This window comes from Poecile atricapillus, chromosome 4, assembly GCF_030490865.1.
Source record: "Poecile atricapillus isolate bPoeAtr1 chromosome 4, bPoeAtr1.hap1, whole genome shotgun sequence".
Lineage (NCBI taxonomy): Eukaryota > Metazoa > Chordata > Aves > Passeriformes > Paridae > Poecile > Poecile atricapillus.
Window position 1 is genome coordinate 65,872,454 of NC_081252.1, and position 7,890 is coordinate 65,880,343.

A 7,890-nucleotide genomic window follows, 5' to 3' on the forward strand; every position below is an offset into this window, starting at 1 on the left:
TTGAGAATTGGTTTGACCCAGTTCCCCAGATCCCACTCCTCTTTTTCTGTCAAATTCATCTACTGCAGTACTTATGGGCACTAGTTAAGCTTTATTTTCTAATTCAAGAAAACTTACATATGTTATTAGAACTAACTGGTTTGTAGAAGTGAAGGCTCTCATAATATGTGAGTAGTAGTATTGTGGATTTCAGTGGTCATGTGAAGGCCCTCCTTCCACATTTTCAAAGACCATTTAAGTGACCTTTTCAGAACTGTCACTATTTCCTGTAATGACTTACAGCTTTTCCTACTTGTTACATAGAACTAAATATTTTCCAGAAAAATGTATTCTTTCACTTACTTATAAAAAAATCCAAATTGTTAATTTTGATACTTCTAAATCTTTGTGTCTCAGAACATTTTCATACTGAAGCTATAGTAGAAATGACAGATCATTCAGATTCATTTTGACATTATGCCTTTTCATTCTCTCAAGAACTCTCTACAGAAGCTGCTGATTTATTTTATATTTAAGGGATATTGCAAAGGACGGAAGTATGGATGTTTTTGGAAGTTGCACATACAGTCTCAGAAAGCAGATGGGGCTGTTGGCTACATGTTATGTTTGTTTGTATTGTCAAGTCTGGGGAAAGGTAAAAAACACACTTTTTATTAAAAAAAAAATCTACAGCTACGTAATCTCACTGCCTTGATTTTTTTGCCTAAGAATCTTTCTTTTCCTAAAATTTGTCATTCAGAGTATGCCCTGGATTCTTTCTATATAAACATTCAGGTATTTTGTCATCTTTTTGACCTCTAGAATTCTTTGTCAGTTTTACTTACTTCTTACAAGGTGAGGAAAAAAAGAGGAAAAAAAGATATATTATATGTATATTACATATCTCTAGATGGATATATACAGACATAACTGAGAAACTCTCCAGGGGAAGGAGAAGTGCATCTTGTTCCCATGTTCTATAAAACAGATAATTGCTGCTATTATGATAACTGTGACCTTTTAATTACCTTGAAGCAGTGTGGTGTCTTAAGCAGTCAAGGTAACTTGCTATGGTTCTGCTCTTAGCTCAAGGTCCAGAAATGGCATTTCAGTGCTGTACCTTTGAGATTAAACACTTTGTATTTGCTGCTTCTAGAAGACTCTACACAATAAGCATTTTGTTTGCTTGTTTTCTCTTCTGACGCTGTAAATTCGAAAGTTTTAGTACAATGGTGTCTTAGGAATGACTTGGTGACAGATTCATGCTGGTGTCATATTGTCCCATTAAGCATGGGAAATTAATTATCCCACATGCTCTTGACCTGAAAACTCAACAAAAGTCCTGTATGATCTCTGCAAGAGCTGTGAAAATCGTTGATGCTGCTCTCTGTTCATTAACTTGCTTTACATTCAGTGCTTTACATTCTATTTTCCATTTCATTTGATTTTCAGACTAGCTAAATTTATAACCTCTTTCTGCTTCTGATTGCTTCAATCATAGGCTGTCTCTGTATTCTGGGAAGGGAAGCTGCACTTTATTTGGAATTCAATTCTGCTGATAAGGCTGATCTTTCTTGCACAGCTATTTCATCTTGTTGCCTTGATTCCACAGAATTTTTGCTTTCATAGCAATCTAGTTCTACATTATTAATTTACCCTTTAGTGTTAAATTCTTAAGCAGTGTATAGTACATGGGATTTCTTGACCATTTCCTTGAAGGCAGTAGAACAGTATATAAAAATGTATCCAGTTTTTGGAAAGGCAGGATCTGAATTCTTGCTCTGGTGACATGGGAATTCTGCATGTGGTTAAAGTACATCATAGGGAGAGGATTTCAAAGAACTGCATTCCTATTATGTAAATAAATGGCATGTTCAATTTTTAAAAGCTGCTTCAAAACATGTTAGATCTTTAAATGCATCTTTTTCTCCAGGGGGCACAACATCATTTTATGATAGATACACAATACAATCAATGCACTTGAGCAGCAAATCTGGAATTTACAAGTTCTGTGAGGAACTGAATTTGGATAAGGGATTACACTGATAAATCCTGTTCATCCACTCAGGAGTAGTAGGATTCATCTTCCCTGCAGGAGACACCTTATTAGGTGGCCATAGGGAATGGTATCATTTAGCATCAGGGAATGGTCTGCAAAGTAGAATACCACAGGTGTGTGAGATGAGTCTTACCTGCTGAGCTGCTGGGTGCAAGTCTTTATTGAATGGAAATCTGATTATTATAAAACTGTTTTCCCCCAGCTGTTATGTAAATGATCAGTTTTAGCCAGATAACAGGTAGAACATTCTTCCAGCATAATGAAGCAAAAAGGCTGAACAGCATGGAGTCTTGATACCTCCTAGACAGGGTAAAAAAATCATACCTCTGCAGAGTCTGTTAGAAAAGACAGTGAGAAATGGGATGTTTGAACAATAAATGAAAAACAGACATCGGAAGCACATGGAGATTCAGAGGGCTTCCACCCAGAATAAGTTATGTAGCTGATCTGCAGTAAAGTTTGATACTGTTAATGAGCCAAAGAGCACAGCTGACCTGTTAAAAGCTCTTCAGGAACCGACACACTGTAGGTATTTCTGCTTAATTTGAAATAACAATGTTCTGCTTCCTGAACTGGCATGAACTGGTGCCTGTGAGCAACTCGATGTCTAAAACCTTGTCAGATATAGAGCCAGATGCTTGTGGTGTTTTCTCATCCAGGAATGACACTTTCCCAAGTAATGGGATTGCAGAGAAGGAAATTGCAGTGATGGTTCCATGGTGCAGGATGCTTAATTATGGGAAAGGATGTCCTCCTGTAGAAGCTCATGTTCCCAAAGAGGAAAATACAGAGTAGTGTACTCAGGCAGTTAGGGGCCTGTCCTCTCTGTCTCCTGGTTCAATAGAAACACTCTCCCAGCCCTGCATATTCTGTGTGTGTCTGCAAGGGAGGGCGGCCCTCTCCTCTCTCATGATAAGAAGTTCACTTTGGAGTAATAGATCTCAAGGCTACATGTCCCCATTTTTGCAACTTTGGCCTACTGGAAGAAGCTGAGCCCATGTTGGCTTTTCCAGGACCCTGAACCTTTGGTCTGAGGACGTTTTGCGAGCCCAGTCCCAGCGCTGGCAGCCGAGCGCCTCCGGCCACGGGGTGGCAATGTCTCGCTTCTCATCAGCTTAACAAGGGACTCCACAAACTTGGAAAAGTATCCCTCTTTCTCCATAGTCCTTCACGTCCAACTAAAATGTCTTCAACTAAAAAACAACCCTAACAGCCCACTCAAATAAACCCTCTAAAAAGGGATAAGTGAAAATTCTTCAAGACCCTTAACCAAGGCAAGCAAAACAGCTTTCCCCAGTCAGTGTCTAATGCAAAGGAAATACACACTAAGAAAGCAAAAGAGCGTTTGTAGGGAGTAAAAAGAATTGAACATAATCATTCTAAGCTAATTTGAAATGCCTTTAACTCGCTTATCCACAAAAACTGCTTTGAGGTACTATGCAGATTTTTTTTCTAACAGGAAAACTGCTGTGTGACTGTGGTCGAGAAGAAATCTACTGAATGAGGTTGGACGCAGGCACATGCTCAAAACTCCTGGTTTTTTAAGTATTTTTAAGTGATCAACTTTTGACACTTTGTTTTGCCAAGAGAAATGCTCCATGAATTCTTTGTATGAGCCTGGTGCTACAGTTCTCTAGGCAGTGATATTCAAAATACTTAACCTAAGGAACCAAGGACTTTTCCTGAAGCTGTACCGAAGATATTAACAGTTAGTAGCTGTCTTTGCAGTTATAAATTGCCTGGCTGGTGTTATTCTCTGCTGAATGCTCAGGAAAAGTTACTCTAAATATTTTGCTCCTAAAGCTTTGCTGCCTTCATTTGGCCATTTCAGATAATAAAGAGAAGAAAAATGTTTAATTTTACTAATACGTATCTTGTTCTGGCATTTTAATCACTGGGTGGCAGGTTAAGTTGCCTTTGCAAATTAAACACAATTACTCTGACTTAAAATATTATGAAACTTGTATGCCATTTAGATGCTGAATTACTCTAGAGAATTATGTGCTGGGAAAGTCTCAAGAATTGTCAGCAGGTGTTTTTCCTGATGTAGCAGATGTACAAAATCTGTTCAAAGTAGCCTTCCTTTGCCAAGTCAACAGAAGGGAATTTCACCATTGCATGGAAAATATCTAATTTTTTGGAAGTTGGAATGAACATAATAAATGGAGCATTTTTGCTATTCTGAAAATAACACTGGTTCTTTCTGAGTCTTTCCTGAAGTATATTTAATGCTCTGGGCTGGTATTATATACTGTTTTCTATCAATCAGGTTATACACTGAGAGAAAGAAAAACTTCTCAGGATCCATTATCCTCCTTTTTGTATTTTGTTCAAGATGAAGACACATTTTTGTGTGCCTGCCTTTGCTAATATATACCATGGGTGCATGTTTGAGATGCAACCCAGCTGTTTCTTTCTCTCCCTCAAGAAGTTTTCACCCAGTGCCTGTATAACAGTGTGCTTTTTACAGTATCAAAAAGCATGAGAGCAAGAGCGTGTGGATATTAGGAGGTGCAAGTGAACACCTAAGGAATGACTGAAGCTGAATGTGACCCCTAATGCTGGCTCCTTTTCTGGAGTTCTTGTACACTTTGACCTTTGGTCATGAATGGGTGGGGGAGAGTGTTTTTAGGAGAATTGGAGACTTAGGTCTAGTGATACACCTACCCCCTCAAGTTATTTTCTACATTTTTCTATAATTTCTCTTTAGCAATTCTTATTCACATAATAACATACAAAATCTTCCAAATCCAGATACGCTGTTTTTCAGTGGCAATGCTGCAAAGCATCTGTATTTCCTAGAAACTGAAGTGTAAATGAAGCACTTTTAGTCTACAGTCCTTTAAAACATATCTTCAGCCTTGAAACAGCTTATTGTTTATTGAGGCAATTTCACTCCCAATTCACAGAATCAAGGAATTGTTAGAATTGGAAGGGCACGCTGGAGATCATCCAGTCCAACCTCCTGCCAAGACAGGGTCACCTAGAGCAGGTTACACAGGAACACATCTGGATTTGGAATGTCTCCAGAGAGGGAGATTCCATGACCTCCCTGGGCAGCTGTTCCAGTGCCCTGCCATCCTCAGTGTGAAGCAGCTCTTCCTCATGTTTAGGAGGAACTTGTGTTTTATGTCCATTGTTCCTTGTCCTGTCACTGGGCACCACTGCAAAGAGTCTGGCACTGTCCTTGTGACACCTGCCCTTGAGATATTTGTGTGCATTGATCAGATCCCTTCTCAGTCTTCCCTTCTTAATTTAGACTTAAATTTCTGAGTATAAATGTAAAATGTGGTCAGGATTTGTCTTATGTTTTCAGAGCTGATATTCATCAGAATGGGTGAGGTTGGACATGAGGTATCTGACCCAACCTCTCAGCACAAACAGTCAAACAAGAGCACATTTCACAGGATTGTGTCCAGACAGTTCTTGAATAACTGCAGTGAGGAAGACTCCACATCTTCTCTGAGCAACCTATTCCAGTCGTCTGTCACCTGCACACTAAGGGAGTTCTTCCTCATATTTAGGTGGACCTTCCTGTAAAATTAGTATGAACAATACAGAAACACCCAAACTGTAAAAACACAGGACAGTGAAATAAATACATCCACAATATTGATGAAGCTATCCCCTAGAAACTATTTCTTCTTGACTTTCTAATTATTGGCATAAATCTGCAGCTATTTCATTGGTAGATTAAAGTGATATGCACTGCAAATTCCTTTAAATTTTGAATCTTTGTCTCATATTGGCCCAGACTTACGTTGTATGAAGGACATGGTTAAAATCATGCATTCTGGTACTGATGGATTGAACTCAAGAGAAAACATTTGTAAATTGCTTACTAAGTAATCTGAAAACCATTTTTTCTTTTATGCTCTGCTGTAGGTCTATCAATTATACACTGTATAAAAGTTCTTTTTTCTGTTCTTCCTGCATACCAGAGATAACAGCAGTCTTACATACAAACATACAGCTGAGTAAATAAGTTGTTAAGCATGAAATAATTATAATTAGATTGTTTCTTTATTATCCAAGATATCCTATTTATTTTAACTTATTGAAAACTACAGGTTTCTTAAAAGCTTGAAATATTTGCAACTACAGGAAATTCAAGAAAATTGAGGTATGTGTCAGAAAGTATCTTAGCCTAAAAATCTGTCCTTTACTAATGAATTTTAATTTATATCTTTGATTCTGACATATTTTTTCTTCTTTCACAGTGGAATTTTTGTGTAGAATCACTTTGCTTTTACATAATTCCTTTTTCTGCCTTCCAGCTGATCAATTTATATAAAGTTGCATCTGTGACTTTCTGGGTCATTAAAAAGATGGCACACTTTCTTACTAAATCAGAGAAAACTTGTCCTTATTGCATCTTTTGCCAATTATGTTTGCTCTATTACTTTCCTTTTTTAGACATCGTTTTTACTTTTATGTGTGCCAGGCTTTTCATCACTCTTGCTGGTTCCTGGGTGTCTGCCACATACCAGTTAACGTTGGAAAAAAATCAATCCTATTTCTAAGAATGAGTCTAGAGAAAAGTGTACTAATTGGTCAATGTTTATTTTAGACCGAGCAAAGTCTGGTTACCTGTTCACTATTAAGCTTTAGTGACCAGGAACACTGATTTGCCAGGAAAGTGGAGCGGTTTTTTAACAGTGTGCTTTCTCCCATCGAAAATTATTCCTGTCATAAGCTTTTAAAAAATTTTAGCTTGTGTGGGAAAGATGTTTTGAAGCACACTACCAAAATTCTGTGCCTACCCAGCAAACTTCATCTACTTGCATCTTGCCAGGGTGAGCAGGCTCTGCCATGTGCACTGTGCCCTGAAAAGGGTGAAACAAAGAAACCTACAAGACTTCCAAGAGAAAGTAAGAGAAAAGCTGTGAGAAGTATGAACAATCATCTGCTTAAAATGAGGAAAAATGCCACAGGGGCTACTTTTGAAGGTATTGCTTCATAATGTCCAGTCTCCCATACTCACAGCAGTTATATGGATTCAGAATTCTCTGCTGCTTTTTGTTAGACACATCCTTTCTAACTGGCAAGGGGTAAAATTTAAAAGCAGTGCACTGAACACATTTCTCTATGGTTTTATTATTTGTTAATTCTTTGTTATTCTTCTGCAAATATCTGCAGTTTTGCAAGCTGCTTTTTTAGTGCTCATCAACTTTACTTTAAAATCTATACCTGGATTACCCAAATGTATTTGTTGATCTTTTCTGAACTGTGTTCTATTTTTTAATTATTTTTTATAAACTAATCCTGTATTAAGTATGCTGGATATGGTTTATAGCAAGTTAAATCTAATATAAACTTTGAGCATTTAAAAATATTTATATTGCTGCCTTTGGACCTCTGTGTTCACAAGTTAAGATTTTATTTTACTCAGTTGCTGAGACATGGAATTCTGATTTGGACAATAAGCCACACTCTCAGTTCACATAAATCAGCCAAGCTCCATTAAAATAAAGCCCTAGATCTGGGTCAAATTAAGAATTTGAGATTGGCTGAAGGTCTATATCTAGCACAACATTCCCTTGCCATGAGAGATAAAAGCTGAATGCTGAGGTCCTGCAGAAGGGCTCAAGTTGAATGGAATCATGGAAACAGTGAATGTGGGCTGAGAGACTGAACCTTCCTCCCATCTGGGAGCAGCTCTGGCGTGTGTTTTCCCATGTGAGAGTCTGGAGAAGTGGGTTACGTGGGCAGGGATGAATGGGAGAGATTTTCTCATCGTTGTGTTTGCACTAAACCGTGAGGAGCACTTCTCCACAGGATGTAAAAGTTTTGGCATATTCCTACAGATCCTTCTTGTTTGTCCTTTCAGTGACCTTTCCCTCTCCTTTGCT